The following is a 16,321-nucleotide window of genomic DNA, read 5'->3' on the forward strand; positions in this document are numbered from 1 at the left end:
ATTCAACTCTATTTTACAATATATATATATATATATATATATATATATATATATATATTACTATTACTATTATTACGGGCAACTCCAGGGAGTCATTGGACTCATCGAGGGAGGCCCCAAATCATATTCATCACAACTATTTGACATTCATACAGTATCTATCATACCTCGCCTTAAACTCATTCACTGTCACAGCATCCACCACAGACTCAGGGAGCGCATTCCACTCATTCACTACTCTAAAAGTAAAGAACCCAGCTCTAACACCTTTACTAACCACACTTTTGCCCAGTTTCCATGGATGTCCCCTAGTCCTCCCACAACCAGCCCTGTACTCAAAAATATCTTCTGAATTAATTTTATAGAAACCCTTCAGTAATTTGAATGACTCAATCATATCTCCCCTCCTCCGCCTATCAACCAATTTTTGCAACCCACAAATCCTCAACCTGTTCTCATACGGTTCATTCCACAGACCTGCTATCATCTTGGTCACTCGCCTCTGGATCCTCTCCACCTCCTCGCCATCAAGAAGAAACCTCGGTGACCAAATCTGAGCACAGTAGTCTAGATGAGATCTTATCAAGGCTCGATACAGAGGAACAATAACCTGCTTGTCTCTGCTTGTCATCGTATTCTTCAGCAACCAAGTGATTTGATGAGCTGTTTTGGTCACTTTTGCAATGTGTCCCCTAAATTTCAATTCCTTATCTACCAACACTCCTAAATCTCGTGCCTCATCAATTTCCTGGAGCACGGTTCCACCAAAGCAGTAAACTGCCGCCAATCTTTTCACCCCAAAATGCATAACCTTACATTTTGCCACATTAAACTGACCATCCATTCTCCTTAGCCCAAACCTCCAATCTATGCAAATCATCCTGCAAAATTTTGACATCATCTGCATTCACTATTGCCCTACCCAACTTCGCATCATCCGCAAACAAATGAACTGTTCCTCTCAGATCATTTCCTATATCATTTATGAACAAATTAAACACCAGTGGTCCAAGAACAGATCCTCGTGGCACACCACTAGTCACAGGCCGTCTTGTGGATTCTACTCCCGAGTAAACCACTCTCTGATATCTCTCCGTCAACCACCCTCCTATCCATCTCACCAACCCTATGTCCATTCCCATATGCTGCAATTTACTGATTAGAATTCCATGTGGAATCCTGTCAAAGGCCTTGGCAAGGTCCAGTAGAATCACCGTAAACCCATTACCCTTATCCAGTTCAGCCGTCACTGTGTTATAATAGGTGAGCAAGTTACTGAGGCATGACCTACCCTTCACAAAACCATGCTGTCCCCGATACAGTATCCCGTTTTCTTCTATCCAATCTAGTATTTTCCTCTTGACTATTTTCTCTAAGACCTTGACATTGATTCCTGATATGCTAATCGGTTGGTAATTTACTACAGCAGTCTTGGAACCACCTTTATGCAGTGGAACTATTTACCCCTCTTTCCACCCGCTCGGGACTAACCCAGACCCGAGACTCAAATTAAACAAAATGGTCAAGGGTACTGACAATTCTTTAGCTGCTTCTCGTACAACACGAGCTGGTATACCATCCAATCCCACAGATGTATTGACATTGAGGTTATGCAATAGACTACTCACCTCCACTTCATTAACCAGAATTCCCGTATAATCTACTGGTTTATTCGTTTCTGCAATGTCACCACCTGGATGATATACTTTTGCAAAGTGCTCACTCAGTAACTCAACTATCTCAACTGATTCAGTTACCTCCCTACCATCGGCATTCTTTAAAATCAATCTGCCATGTACATTTTTCCTTTTACTTGCTACATATCTAAAAAACTGTTTAGGATTCTCTTTAGCCTGCATGGCCAATGTTCTTTCGTAATCCTTTTTTGCTTTTCTTACCACACTCGTCACCCTTCTGGCCTGTGCTTTATACCGTTCAGGTGCCTGCCGGTCACCCTTCTCCTTAAATTCCCTCCATAGTTGTTTCTTTTTTTGCAACTCAAGCTTAATGGTGTTGTTCATCCATTTAACCCCTACTTGATTTATTATTCGGACTCTAGGTATACAGTCAGCCATTGCTTCATGCAAGCACTTCTTAACTACCTCCCATGCACTATCAACTTCTAGTCCTTGCAGTTGTGCATGCCATGGCTTTGAACCAATCAAACTCCTAAGCTTGTCATACTTTCCAGCCCGATAATTCCACATGTATCCTGTCTTAATTGAAAATTCTACACCTTTAGCCACCTTCCGAGTGAAGACCCTATGATCACTCTCACCGATTGGTGGCAATGTGGTCATATTTGTTACAGCCAAATCCTCAGATGTAATTACTAGGTCAAGCACTCTCTGACCCCTAGTATTTTCCATTACATGCTGTCGCAGATAGTTATCCCTTAATAACCGCATAAAATCCAGTTCCTTCCTTCCGTGTGTCCTCTCCTCACTCCAATCAATGCGACCATAGTTGAAATCTCCCATAATAATCACCCTCCTTCCACCCATTTCTTCTATTTGCTTGTGCATACTCTCACCACCATCTTTTCAATCACCTGGTCTATAGCAGCACCCAATTGTATATTTAGTTCTGCTAGCCACAATCTCACACCAAATGGCCTCAAATGTGCTCTTTTCTCTATCCTGCAGTTCAACTTCTATTCTCCTTGGCTGGAGCTCATCAGCTATCATCAACAATACTCCTCCCCCCATTTTATTCTCTCTGTCATTCCTGAACACACTATACCCATCACATTCAATCCCACTAGTTATATCATCTACAGTCAGCCATGTTTCACTAATACCTATAACCTGTGGTCTGGAAGTGCCAACCATGGCCAAAAACTCTTCCTTCTTGTTCCTAATACTCCTAGTATTAGTGTACATGAATTTAAGACCCCCATTAGCCCCAACCCTACCTTGATGCCTTATATTAACTATCCCACTCTGATTTGTTGTCCTTATTTGCTCTGGCATATTATATTCATTCTTACATTCAACTGCCTCCATAAGGACAGTATCTCTACCCACCCCCCCTAACAAATCTAGTTTCCCTGAATTTGCACATCCACTACATTCAGCAACACTTTCTCAAGTCTTCTTACACCGTAACCATTCAAATGCAAGCCATCCATCTTATATAGATCCTTTCGCCCATCAAACTCACTCCACACATCCACAAATTCCACACCACTCGTCATACATAACCCACGCATAAAGTCATTTGCAATTATAGCCCTCCTTTTAAACATTTCACTGTCATACCGTGGCAAAAGACTAATCATTCTAACTCTCTCACTCTTTTCTTTTGCTACCTCAAACAATTCATTCAGGTCTTCTATCATTTCCATTTTATCTCCTTTCAAATCATTCGTACCTGCCACAACAATCATTTCTTTCACCCTTTCCTTTTGCTCTCTAATAGACGCAATTACGTCCTTTATGGTCGCACCAGGTTGGTACGATTTTGTCAAATCCTCTACTAACACACCTCGTACTAACGAGTCTCCATACAGCACTCTATCCTTCATTTTGTTCATGTTCACATTCATACGTCTATTTTTCCTGTCATACCTTTTATTATTGGTTGGTTCATTCAGTCTACTTTTGTTCATGCACTCTAGCTGCTGTTTTGCTCTTTCTATCGCACTATTCAACAACGCGATCTCACTCAATGCATCTATCTCATCTTTTTTGTTCTCTGAGAAACCATTTATACTATCATTCACACTTTCTACATTCACACTCTCACAATTTTCATGTACAACCCTGCCGTTTCCTGTCATATCCCTGTTTCCTTCATTCTGAAGGTTGACAAAAATATCACACTCACGTTCCGAAATACACTTCAATTCCGCATTCTCCCTACATTTTCTACACACATTCAATCCTTTATTTTCATCTAACCACACACCGACCGCACTCCGCAAAGCGTACATTTCACAGCTAGTACACTGACTCATTTCTTTTATGCTACCGTTCTTTGATAACGATGGCGAACCTTCATTACTGGCCGCCATTTTCCTTCGCACAGGTGCCATTATTATCTGTGACGTGTTTTGTCAAATTATACCCTAATCTTTAATAATTATTCAATTAATAAATAAGAGGAAAAAAAGTACAAACATCAGAACATTTAAGTACTAAATATAATTAAATAAAATGAAATATAACTAAATACAGTAACTTAGCTTCGTTTTGTCTTCCACCGTTACGCGTTCGATTCCGACGGCATCAAAATATATTATATCGCGACAGCAACTAACTTCCAAAAAACAACCACTGAAGTACACTCGTATTCAGAGAAACAATTTAGCACTCAAAAACGTAGAAAAACGGGAGAAAAAGCGGACTATTCACCGATTAAAAATCACTTTCTTCTGCACAGCTCAAATTCACCGCCACATGCTACGATCACTGCAGACCACTTCAATATATATACTGTATATATATATATATATTATTATTATTATTATTATTATTTCGGGCAACCCTAAGGAGTCGACAGACTCATCGAGAGAGGCCCTAACATCATGTCAACAACAACAATTCGACATTCACAAAGTATCTATCATACATCGCCTTGCACTCATTTACAGTTACAGCACCCACAACAGACTATGGCAGCTTATTCCGCTCATTCACCATTCTCCAAGGAAAAAAACCTAGCCCTGACACCCATACTAACCAAATTCTTGCCCAGCTTCCATGTATGTCCCCTAGTCCTCCCACCACCATTCCTATTCTCAAAAATATCTTCTGGATTAATCTTATAGAAACCCTGCAGTAATTTGAATGTCTCAACCATATCTCCCCATTTCCGCCTATCAACCAATTTCTGCAACTCACAAATCTTCAACCTGTTCTCATAAGGTTCATTCCACAGACCTGCTATCATCTTGGTCACTCGTCTCTGGATCCTCTCCATCTCCACCCCATCAAGAAAAAACCCTGGCGCCCATATCTGGGCACAGTAGTCTTGAGGGGGTCTTATCAAGGCTCAATATAGAGGAACAATACCTTTTTTGTCTCTGCTCATTAAAGTATTTTTCAGCAACCAAGTGATTTGATGAGCTAATTTAGCCACTTTTGCAATGTGCCCCCTAAATTTCAACTCCCTTTCCACCAACACTCCCAAATCACTGGCGTCATCAATCTCCTGGAGTACAGTTCCACCAATGTGATATACTGCTGCTAATCATTTCACTCCAAAATGCTTAACCTTACACTTTGCCACATTAAATTGACATCCATTTTCCCTAGCCCAGTCCTCCAAACTATTTAAATCATCCTTCAAAATTTTGACATCCTGTGTACTCACAATTGCTCTACCCCCACTGTGCATCATCAGCAAACAAGTGAACACTTCCTCTCAGATCCTTTCCTATATCGTTATTGAACAAATTGAAAAGTTGTGGTCCAAGAATAGAATCCTGCAACACACCACTAGTCACAAGCCATCTTTTGGACTCGACTCCTGATTAAACCATTCTCTGGTATATCTCCATTAAGCACCCTCCTATCCAAACCCACCAACCCTATATCCATTCCCATATGTTGCAGTTTACGGATTAGAATTCCATGTGGTATCCTGTCAAAGGCCTTAGCCAGGTCCAGCAGTATCACTGTAAACCCCTTTACCCTTATCCAGTTCAGCCGTCATTGTGCTATAAAACCTGAGCAAGTTACCGAGGCATGATTTATCCTTCACAGAACCATGCTGTTCCCCATACAGTATCTCATTTTCATCTATCCAATCCTGTATTCTTCTCTTAACTAATTTCTCCAAGACCTTCACAGCGATTTCTGATATGCTAATCGGTCGGTAATTTACAACAGCAGTCTTGGAACCTCCTTTACGCAGTGGAACTATTTTCCCCTCTTTCGAGCCCTTCGGACTAACCAAGACCCGAAACACAAAGTAAACAAAATGGTCAAGAGTACTGACAATTCTTTAGCCGCTTCACGTAAGACACGAGCTGGTATACCATCCAATCTCACAGATGTATTGACATTGAGGTTTTGCAATACACTACTCACCTCCACTTCATTCACCACAATTCCCGTATAATCTATTGGTTCATTCATTTCTGCAATGTCACCACCTGGAGATATATTCTTGCAAAGTGCTCGCTCAGTAATTCAACTATATGAACTGATTCGGTTGCCTCCCTACCATCGGCATTCTTTAAAATCATTCTGCCATATACATTTTTTCTTTTACCTGCAACATGTTGAAAAAACTGTTTAGGGTTCTCTTTAGCCTGCATTGCCAATGTTCTCTCGTAATCCTTTTTTGCTTTTCTTACCACTCTCGTTACCCCTCTGGCTTGCGCTTTATACCGTTCATGTGCCTACCGGTGACCTTTCCCCCTAAATTCCCTCCACAGTTGTTTCTTTTTTGCAGCTCAAGCTTAATGGTGTTATTCATCCATTTAACCCCTACTTGATATATTATTCGGACTCTAGTTATACAGTCAGCCATTGCTTCATGGAAGCACTTCTTAACTACCTCCCATGCACTATCAACTTCTAGCCCTTGTAGTTGTATATGTCATGGCACTGAACCAATCAATCTCCTAAGCTTGTCATACTTACCTGCCCGATAATTCCACATGTACCCTGTCTTAATTGTAAATTCCACACCTTTAGCCACATCCCAAGTCAAGACTCTATGATCACTCTCACCAATTGGTGGCAACGTGGCATATTCGTTACAGCCAAATTCTCAGATGAAATTACCAGGTGTAAATTAAAGATACCAAGCTATTTTAAACCTGGTTTCTTGTTTTTGAATTTCTTTTTCAGATTTTTTCTATTCATTATCTCTTTGAAGGATTCTACCTATCTTTCTATTTTCTTTTTATTCCTGTTTATTTTATTTGATCGTTTGTCCTTAATAATATCTGCTCTTCTTCTTTTCTTGCATGACACTGTTCTGGTAATATTATGTAATGTTTTAGTATCAGCTCTATTAGCTGCAATTTCTGCATCATTTAGTAGGTTTTCAATAAACTCGCTCTTCTCTTTTCTTGCCGGTTTTTTAATCTCTTTATGTGATTCTTTATATTTCTCTTGTAAGCTGATGTTATTCTTATCGTGCTTTATTTTTTCTAAATTTCTTTTCTTCAATTTTGAGTTTTGTGTGTGAAGTATCCATTTTTTGTTTTTTCTTCTATACACTCCAAGTATTTTTTTCAGCTGTTCATTGTAAATGTTTTTAATACCTGTTCTTATTTCTTCTATTTTTCTGAATTCTTCATGTTCATTCTGTCTAGTCTGAATATGAACTTGATACCTATTTTAAACCTTTACTGGATATTTTCTTTTAGTTTTTTCCATATTTTTTAGTTCGTTATTTTATACATTCAATTTTTGCCTATTGCTTTCTTTGTGTTCATAATCTTATTTTAGTTTCGCCTATTACTAAAACTGGTAAAGCCTGTGTATCTCAGTGGAAGTTGTGTTTCACTCCTCAGCTCCCGAAAACCGAGCTTTGCGAGTTTGGTTCAAATTGCCGACTATAGGAGCTTTTTATAAGCCTTTTTTTTTTTCGACCGGTTCCTTAATTAGTCGATCTCAGTCATGGACTGACTGCCTACCTCGTCTAGCTAGCTAGTCATCTTTCGTTTCCTATCATTCTCTGTTAAGTTAACTCTTTTCTGTTTTCCTTCTGGGGATCCATGTCAAATCCACTTTAGGAATCTCTCTGCTGTACATTCTCAGTATGTGTTTCCATCTTCTTTTTTTATTATTATTTCATAGGTTTTTTGTTTATTTATTTTCCCCGCTTAGTCAGCTTATATAAATTATAATTTGCTATGCTTTAGGGCCAAAATGTCTTTAATATTTTATCCAGACATGGTTTGAAAACTATTTATTTTATTTTCTGTTTTTTAGTCTGCTTTCATGTCTCTAATCCAGATAAAGCCGTAAGATATTGTTATTATTACGCTACACATCCAGGGAGTCAAATAACATAACAAGGGAGGACACCCACCCTGCAACTCTCTATCTCCACTAATTACAACGAACCGCAACTACCATCATCATCGACACCAGCGCCACTAGTATTTTCACAGACAATCACAAACATTCATGCCCAGGGATGGATGTTTGTGATATTCTAGCCCGCAGCCTTTTAGCTGGAAAGCGGCTACACTGGCCACTCTGCCAAGATTGGTATTAAACATCTTTATTTTGCTTTCAAGATTTCAATATATTATTTAATTGAATTCCTTGTGCCTTATTTAATTTGTACAAGCACTCTTCCAAAATTCTGTTGAAGTCTGTCAAATGTGGCATTACCAAGCAACTCATGCAATGGACATAACAATTTACTTTCGAAACTTCTTTAGGAGTTTCTTTGTGCAAATATAAGTTTATTTCCTTAGGCATAAACTGAAGATATTTTATCAAATAGAATTTATCCAAGAAAGAAAGATGCTTTGTTTCCTCTATAAATTCTCCACTGAAGAAAGTAATGTGACGTCATGACCGTGACGTTCTCTAACGGCGCTTCCTTTCGGAGTTGTCTGTTGTGTGCGCAGTGTGCAGGATATGAATAAATTCGTGTTGTCATATTCGATGGCACATATATGCAAACAAAGTTACATGTTAAATAATTTTTTAAAAAATGCGAGGTTCTTTCGCTTGTTCCTTAATGTGCAGAACTGAAGCCAAGGAATGAGGTAAGAAAAGTCAATCTTATAAACTTTCTCTCAATCTAGAATTTTAGCAAAACTTACAAAATAAGTATCCATGTAAAAGGTAATAAAAAAAAAAAGTCATTTCCTCGTTTGATCTTTTATGTAACTGTCAACATGTCTCCTTTGCTATTATGTTTAGCATCTCTACGCGATGAATTAAATTGTTTACTTAGTGCTGTTGTTTAATTTGCTTTACTTAGAGAACGACAGCTGTATAGTTATAAAAAATAAATAAAAATGAAATGCTGAATTACGATGTGGTGCTATATCAGTATTGACAGCCACCTCGTCTCCAATAGTTAAATTTTTGTACATAATTTACTAATGTATCGGAAAAGAATGTAAAAAAAAAAAAAAAAAAACTGCTGTGCAGTTTTTTCAAGAACCCAGTCAGAAATTTTGGCATAAAATGTTTCATTCCGTCAGAAGCAGCCGATTGATACAAATTAAACTTTAGAATGATGTAACACTACAATAGGGTTGTATTAATTCGATATGCAAAACAAGCAATTAGGTTTATATTAATGAATGCGAGTATAGTAGTTGAAGAAAGATCTTATTTTTAAATTGTCGTGGTATAGTTATAGAAAGAGGATATTATAAATCCGTAATTTTGCAGTTTTTTTTTTCCAAAAAAAGTTTAAAAATCTAGAATATGAATACTTTTCTGCTTATTAAGCAGTGGGTCTTCCCAGGTTAAGGTCTTAGAAGTGTCACGTAATAATAATACGTTGGTTAGATCTTGCATGACTCAAATACCTGCTGGGTATTGGATGCAGTGGATGGTGATAAATAAGATCACCTTTCAATAAAGAAAAATAATTTTTCGTTCGCTAACAAAACAAATCGAAACCAACCTCCCCGTGCTTTTTTTTTTATGTCACATATATATATATTTTTTTTTGAGATGTCACGTAATAATAATATATATATTTTTGAGATGCCACATAATAATAATACGTTGGTTAGATCTTATTTGACTCAAATGCTTGTTGAGTGCTGGATGTAGTGGATGAAGATCATCCCCTCAATAAAGAAAAAAAATATTTTTCGTTCAGCGACAAAATCGAAACCAACCTCCGCATTTTTTTTTTTTTATTATTATTATACATATCAACAAATGGACTACATGTATCAGTTTTCGGTTTTATAAATAATATCATATTTATAAAACCGAAAATATTTCACCCATTGCAAATGCCTTTCTTGAAAGTGAATTTGCAATTACTTCACTAGTATTAAAGAAAGTCCAATGGCATTGTGTGTGGGAGAAATAAAGTTAGTAGTTGTGAATTTAAAGCACTTTAGAGAAGAAAAAAAAAAGAATTAAAATTGGAAAAACCTAGTGTAATTCACCTAAGGATGTGTTGATTTAAATTAAAAATTTTGACATGAAGTCAAAGAAATCAGTTCTCATTGTGACAAGAGGAATGCTTTTTAATCGAAAATGCATTAGCTGATCTCATGTGGTGGCAGCAGGGGTTTTTCTTTCTCATGGAAACTTGGGTTTTTTCATCTCGCATACAGGCAAATTAGCCATGGGAATACATACACAATTTACAGACAAAAAATACTGTTGGGTCGATGGTGGTGTGTGTGTTGATGATAGTAGTAGCATTGTGTGCAGTTAGAGGATTTATATAGTGGAGACATGAGATGTGTGGAGTAGAGTGTCTTCCCACAAGGAGTCTTTGGACATGTCGTAATAATAATGTTAATAATAACAAATATTAATAAACTGCATAATAATATTTTTGTCTATTTCTAATCAGGAAATAAAGCGATCATATTCTGAACTAAAATTAATAACCGACTGAAGAACAAAGCATGACCCAAAATACTAAAACCTTACATTGCTGAGTATCAAAGTTGAGCAGCTAGATATAAAAATTTGCTAGTTTTCTAATCACACAATTTTCTTATCTCTTAATTGCCAGAGTGAAAAGGTATCACCGGGAGGGCCTCATCAAGCCATCCTCTGATGAACATCGATTAACATATGGATCAATATGAAAATTGCTGGCGTGGTTGGCCGACTGGTTAGTGTTCCGCTCTCTAGCCAAAAGGCTGTGGGTTTAAATCCTGCGGTGGGCATTGATTATCTGTGAAAATACTAGTGGTAGTTGTGGGCAGTAGATGGTGTTTTGTATATTGAGCTGTGGAGTTGTAGAGTAGGTGTTCTCCCTCCACGAGTCTTTGGACTCCTTGGAGACGTCACGTAATAATAATAATAATAATAAAATTGCATTTCATTTATACTGATGCCAGAAGCATCAGAAATATGATTGAGGAGTTTCTAGTGTTTCTTAGTTTGACTTTGTCAAAAATATTAACATTAGGAAGACAGTCCACAGAGGATGATATAGACTTACATAGTAAGGGCTATTGTTTTTTGGGAAAGATAGAGAGAACAGGATGGAGGAGGGATGAGATGTTGGTGTTCATATGAAATTTGAAAGCAACAAGAGTAAAAATAGTAGAAACAAGCTTCCACCCAGTTGGTTGCTGCTGTAAGTCAGGAGGATCCAAAGGTAGATGTTATGCAGTGGCAAATTAGTTCATTGATTGCAGATCAATAATTTATTATGGGAGAATTATACCATGGAGACACAGACTGGAAGGAAGAAAAGATACAAGGGAAAGCAAATGGAATTTATGGAGCTACTAAGATGTAATTACCTTAAACAGCAGGTGATAGAGAGGACCCAGAGTGCTAGATCTCAGGATATCATCAGACTAATCTAGCAGAGGTAATAGCATCTGTAACCAAGATATCCAATTTGTCTCTGATTTGAGAGCATTTGATCACATAGGTTTGACTCAGGAAGTAGCTAAGCTTGTGGAATTTTCAGTTTAAAATTCTTTGCCAACTCCCATACACAGAAGGTTGGAAAAGCTGGAACACATTAGTGTAATATGTGGATGAGAGGTTTGAGAGGAAAGTAAAATTTTCTTGATGTGTTTCTTAAATAGTTGAAGTTTGGTCTTTGAGAAAGAGAAAGTGGAGAGGTTGTTCCATACAACAGAAGTAGATGATATGAAAGAGTAGGAAGGGAAGTTAGTTTGGTTGGTTTGAAGCAGACAGTAAATGGATGCTAATCATACACAGTTCATCTTCTTTAGGCTTAGATAAAGTGGAGGTATGTGGCAGTCAGCTAAACAGATTGCTCTCGGCGGAAATGCCAGTTAAAGCATAATCCAGAAACATAGACATCTGAGAGTAATTGAAATGAATCTATGTGAGAAGGGAGCATTAATCTGTTAATTAGGTTGCCCTCACTTTTTATTTTTTTCTTTATTATTATTTAGGCCTCCAAGGAGTCAAAAGACTCGTCGTGGTAGATCCCTCCTAGGAAACACAAAATCTATCATACTACTCTTTAAACTCATTGACCGTTCTCGCTCTCACCACTCTATCAGGCATTGCATTCCATGGTTCAACCACCCTCCATGCAAAGAAACCACTCCTCATCCTGGAGGAGTAAATTTTAATACTAGAGGGATAGGGCAGGTTTAGAGGTGCAGGAGGAGAGCATTTTCCAAATACTGAGTACTCGGGATATCAGTAAAACTGTGGGACTGGATGGTTTTTCATCCAGTCCCACAGTTTTAGAGCATATGCTAAGGAATTGACAGCTCCTTTGACCTGGCTTTTCAATGAAAGTCAGGCTATGGGAAAGCTGCCTAAGGAATGGAAGGAAGGCAAGATAGTGCCATTGCATAAGGGCAGTAGCAGACTGGAAGTGTCTAATTATAGGCCAGTTTGTGTGTCATCAGTGGTTGTTAAGATCTTGGAGAAATTAGTTAGGGACCATATACAGCATTGGGCAGATGAGGGTAATATTATCTGTGAGAGTCAACATGGATTTGTGAGGGGGCGCTCTTGTTTTAGTAATATGCTAGCCTTTTATAATAAAGTTACAAGAGCAGTAGATGAGGGAAAGGCATATACTGCCATTTTCTTGGATTTAGCAAAGGCATTTGACAGGGTGCCACATGATAAGCTGATATTTAAGTTGCAGCACATGGATTTGGATGTCAGGTTGGTCAACTGGATATAGGATTGGCTGTCTGATAGGTATCAGAGAGTTGTGTATGGCGGGACAGTTTCAAGGAGGCAGAGGCTTACAAGTGGGGTCCCACAAGGCTCAGTACTGGGACCTATATTGTTTAATCTTTATATCAATGACATTGTTGGTGGATTGCAAGGGGATATTCAGTTGCTTGCAGATGATGCGCAGCTGGGAAGGATTATTAGTAATAGTGCAGATATGGTAGCCCTGCAAGAGGATTTGAATAAGCTAGACAGATGGGCAAATGAATGGGCATGTCAGTTTAATGCAGCAAAATGTAAGGTCTTCAGGTTTGGGACACATCGATGGGATGCTGCATACTCTATTGGAGGAGCTATACTGGAGGAAGTAAGGGAGACGAGATCTGGGGTTGATGATATAGAAACCTGAAATTCAAGAGACATATTGCAAAGATGGTGAAGGTAACACAGAGGATTGCTGCAATTATGAGAAGGACACTGACCTGCAGAGATAAAAGAGTTATCATTCCATTGTATAAGACCTTGATCAGACCACACTTAGACTGTTCTCAGATTTGTCCCCCAGGATTTGAAGGAGATAAATTAACTGTGGAATGGGTACAAAGGCAGATAACAAAGACAGTTTGAGGACTGTACAATGTTAGTTATGAGGATCGGCTGAGGGAATGTGAACTGCAGAGTTTGGTGGATAAAAGAAGGAGAGGTGATATGATTCAGACTTTTAAACTGTTGAGAGGTGGCATCAAGCATCTTTAGGAAGTTTTGGTGTTTGGAAAATAAAATTTGTTAATAGCAGTATCAGACTGCATATCTAGAATGGAGAATGTAAATCAGGCAGAATTAAATGGATAGGTAGCATTATTATGTAGAAAAAAGAAAATGTGAATGAAATAAAAAGAGAAGTGATTAGCAAGCACATAAGCAGTGCACAGCACATTCAAGAAGGTCACAAGCATGGTAATTAAGACAAATCAGATTATCAGAAATTGGCCAAGCAGGCAAAATAAATCTTGAAGAGTTCTTTTACTACATCTTCTGTAAAAGGAATAATGATTGTGTGAGGTTTAGTGGCTGCTGTTAGTAGGGAGATGACATAAGGAGAATGCACAGTAGTTGAATTAATGATTGGTCATTTTGTGAGGTCATACCATCCTGGTGGAGAAAATGCAGTTACATATGAGACAGACGGTAAGGTGAGAATAGAGGTGGATTAGCTAGAGGTGCAAAGGATATTACAAACAGTTGTTTAAGGACAGAATAGAGGGATGGTTTCATAAGAAGAGATATTCTATGGGGGACAGCATAGCTTTAAAGGTGAGATCCTGCCTTAGTAATTATTATTATTACTCAAGACCTCATGGAGTCAAAGACTCATCTGGGAAATACTTGCTTTCTGTAATATAATAAAATGGTGAGCACTTATTGTGAAATGCTTAATCAGATGAGTTGGGCATGTAAAAGGAAGGTGATTCTAATGGGAAATTTTAAATATAGGAATAGTGATTGGAATGAAGAGATAGTGTATTGAAACAAGGAGAGTGAATTTGTTGAGTTTATTAGGGATAACTATCTTATGCAGCATCTGATGGAAGCAACATGAGGTTTTCAGGTGTTGGTATAATATTTACCAAAACTGCTGGCTGGGCCTAATGTCAGAAAGGATACATTGTGTTAAGAAGTTCTTTTTTCATAACAGTAAAATCTTTGAACTTGAAACTCTGCTAAAGAATAATCCTAGTTCTGAACATTTTGACTTGATTTGTCAAAATGTCCAGCTAGATGTGCTCACTTAAAACTATGAACAGAAATTCATTTGTAATTTTGAGTTATGAGAACAAAGAAGCTGTCAGTTTGTTTACAACCACAAAGTTCTGTCCATTAAAATTGGCTCATAAATTTAACTAACTCTTCTTTCACCAGTGATGAATTAGGTGTATTGTCAAAAGATCTTAATTTTGCTGTAACACCTTGTAATTTGCCTCATTTAGACTTTGCCTATAGAAAAAGATATTAGAGAATTACCTACATATGACACTAGCAAGCTAAGGTTTGAGATTTCACAGATATTGTATAAGGCTAAGCCTTCTTCTCTGAATATTTCTTTACATGAATTACAAGCTCTCTGGTCTTGATACCAAAATAATATCTTTGTTATTATTTCTTCTTTGAGACTTGACTAGAAAAACCACTTCTTATATCAAAAATAGTTTTGACTTAAAAAAAAAAAATGAAGTAACTTCATCTTTATGAGTGTGAAATGATGGTTTCATTTGATATCGTTTCACTGTTTGCAAATGTACCACTTCAAGAAACTAAAGCTTTTACATAATTTGATGATGACGTCAGATTATTCAGGTTTACTATCAGTGCCAGTTATTTCACTTGTCATCATAAAATACTTCAGTAGATCAAGGGTACTGCAATGGGTGGTCCTATATCACCTGTTTTGGCTGATTATTTTAGACTTTAGAAGATCAGATTTCTGACACCATTTCTCCTCAACCTCAAATTTGGCTACATTTTTGTGGATGATATCTTTGCAATCTAGTCTCACTTTGAAACAGAAATACGTCAATTTCTGAATAAGATTAACTCCTTATATACTCATATCAGGTTCACCGTTGAATGAGAATCTAACAACAGTCTCCCTCTTTGGATACTTTTGTATATCGTAACTCTGCCAGTAATATTACATTTTCTCTTTACAGGAAGCCATTCTTTATAGACATCTTCACATCATCATCCTTCACAAAATAGGTATTATCAAAAGCCTTGTGCACCAAGCATGCAAAGTTTGTTCTCTTGAGTCTGTTTTATTAGAAGAATTAAATAAAAGGGCCTAAAATTCAGGGACCAAATTGCACAAGTTGTGTAGACATCACATTGGATAATGGGTGAATGCTGAGGTCCCTGACTGGCCTTGATCAGACCTCATATCGATTTTTGTGCCCAAATTTGGTCGCTGGATTTTCATGGTGACGAGGATATGTTGGAAAGGGTCCAGAGAAGATTCACAAGGGTGGTCAGTGGTCTTTGGAATGCGGAGTACAAGGACATATTGAGAGAATGTAAGTTGCAAAGCCTCGTGAATAGGAGGAAGAAGGGGGATATGATTGAGACATATAAGCTAGTCATGGGTTGTTATCAGGTTGACATGGAAGAAATTTTTCATAGAATGGGAGAGGGGTAGGGTAGAACAAGAGGCCATCACTGGGAACTGTATAAGAAGGGTGTGAGCAGAGGAATGAGGAGCAGGTTCTTTGCATAGATAGTGGTTGTTGGGTGGAATGCATTGCCTGAGCGTGTTGTAAATGTAGACACATTGAATCAGTTTAAAGCACAGTTGGATGAGCATTGTGTACAATAGTGTGTACCTCTCACGATGAGTTTCTGACTCAATGGAGGTCAGACGTTAATCATAATAATACGATGAAACTTACTCTATTATTTAATAGATAGTGCGATCTTGATACAGAAAATACTTGATAATTACCATCTCTCTTCCAGATTGCAATCTGATGTTAAAAGGATCTGCATACCTTACCTTAAAAGAACATCTGAAC

General features: G+C 37.8%; 1 protein-coding gene across 1 annotated transcript in view; it reads left to right on the forward strand.

The window, feature by feature from the left end:
• Window positions 1-8,090: 8,090 nt before the first annotated feature.
• The window catches only part of LOC150098224 (SHC-transforming protein 1-like), a 236,289-nt gene continuing 228,058 nt past the window's right edge, over window positions 8,091-16,321 (forward strand). The window contains exon 1 of the mRNA XM_090406245.1: window positions 8,091-8,686. The gene's annotated coding sequence lies outside the window, so the exon portion shown is untranslated. The remainder of the gene's footprint in view (window positions 8,687-16,321) is intronic.

The sequence above is a fragment of the Typopeltis vanoorti genome, chromosome 16, assembly GCF_054136105.1.
Source record: "Typopeltis vanoorti isolate ZY-2024b chromosome 16, IOZ_Tvanoo_1.0, whole genome shotgun sequence".
NCBI lineage: Eukaryota > Metazoa > Arthropoda > Arachnida > Uropygi > Thelyphonidae > Typopeltis > Typopeltis vanoorti.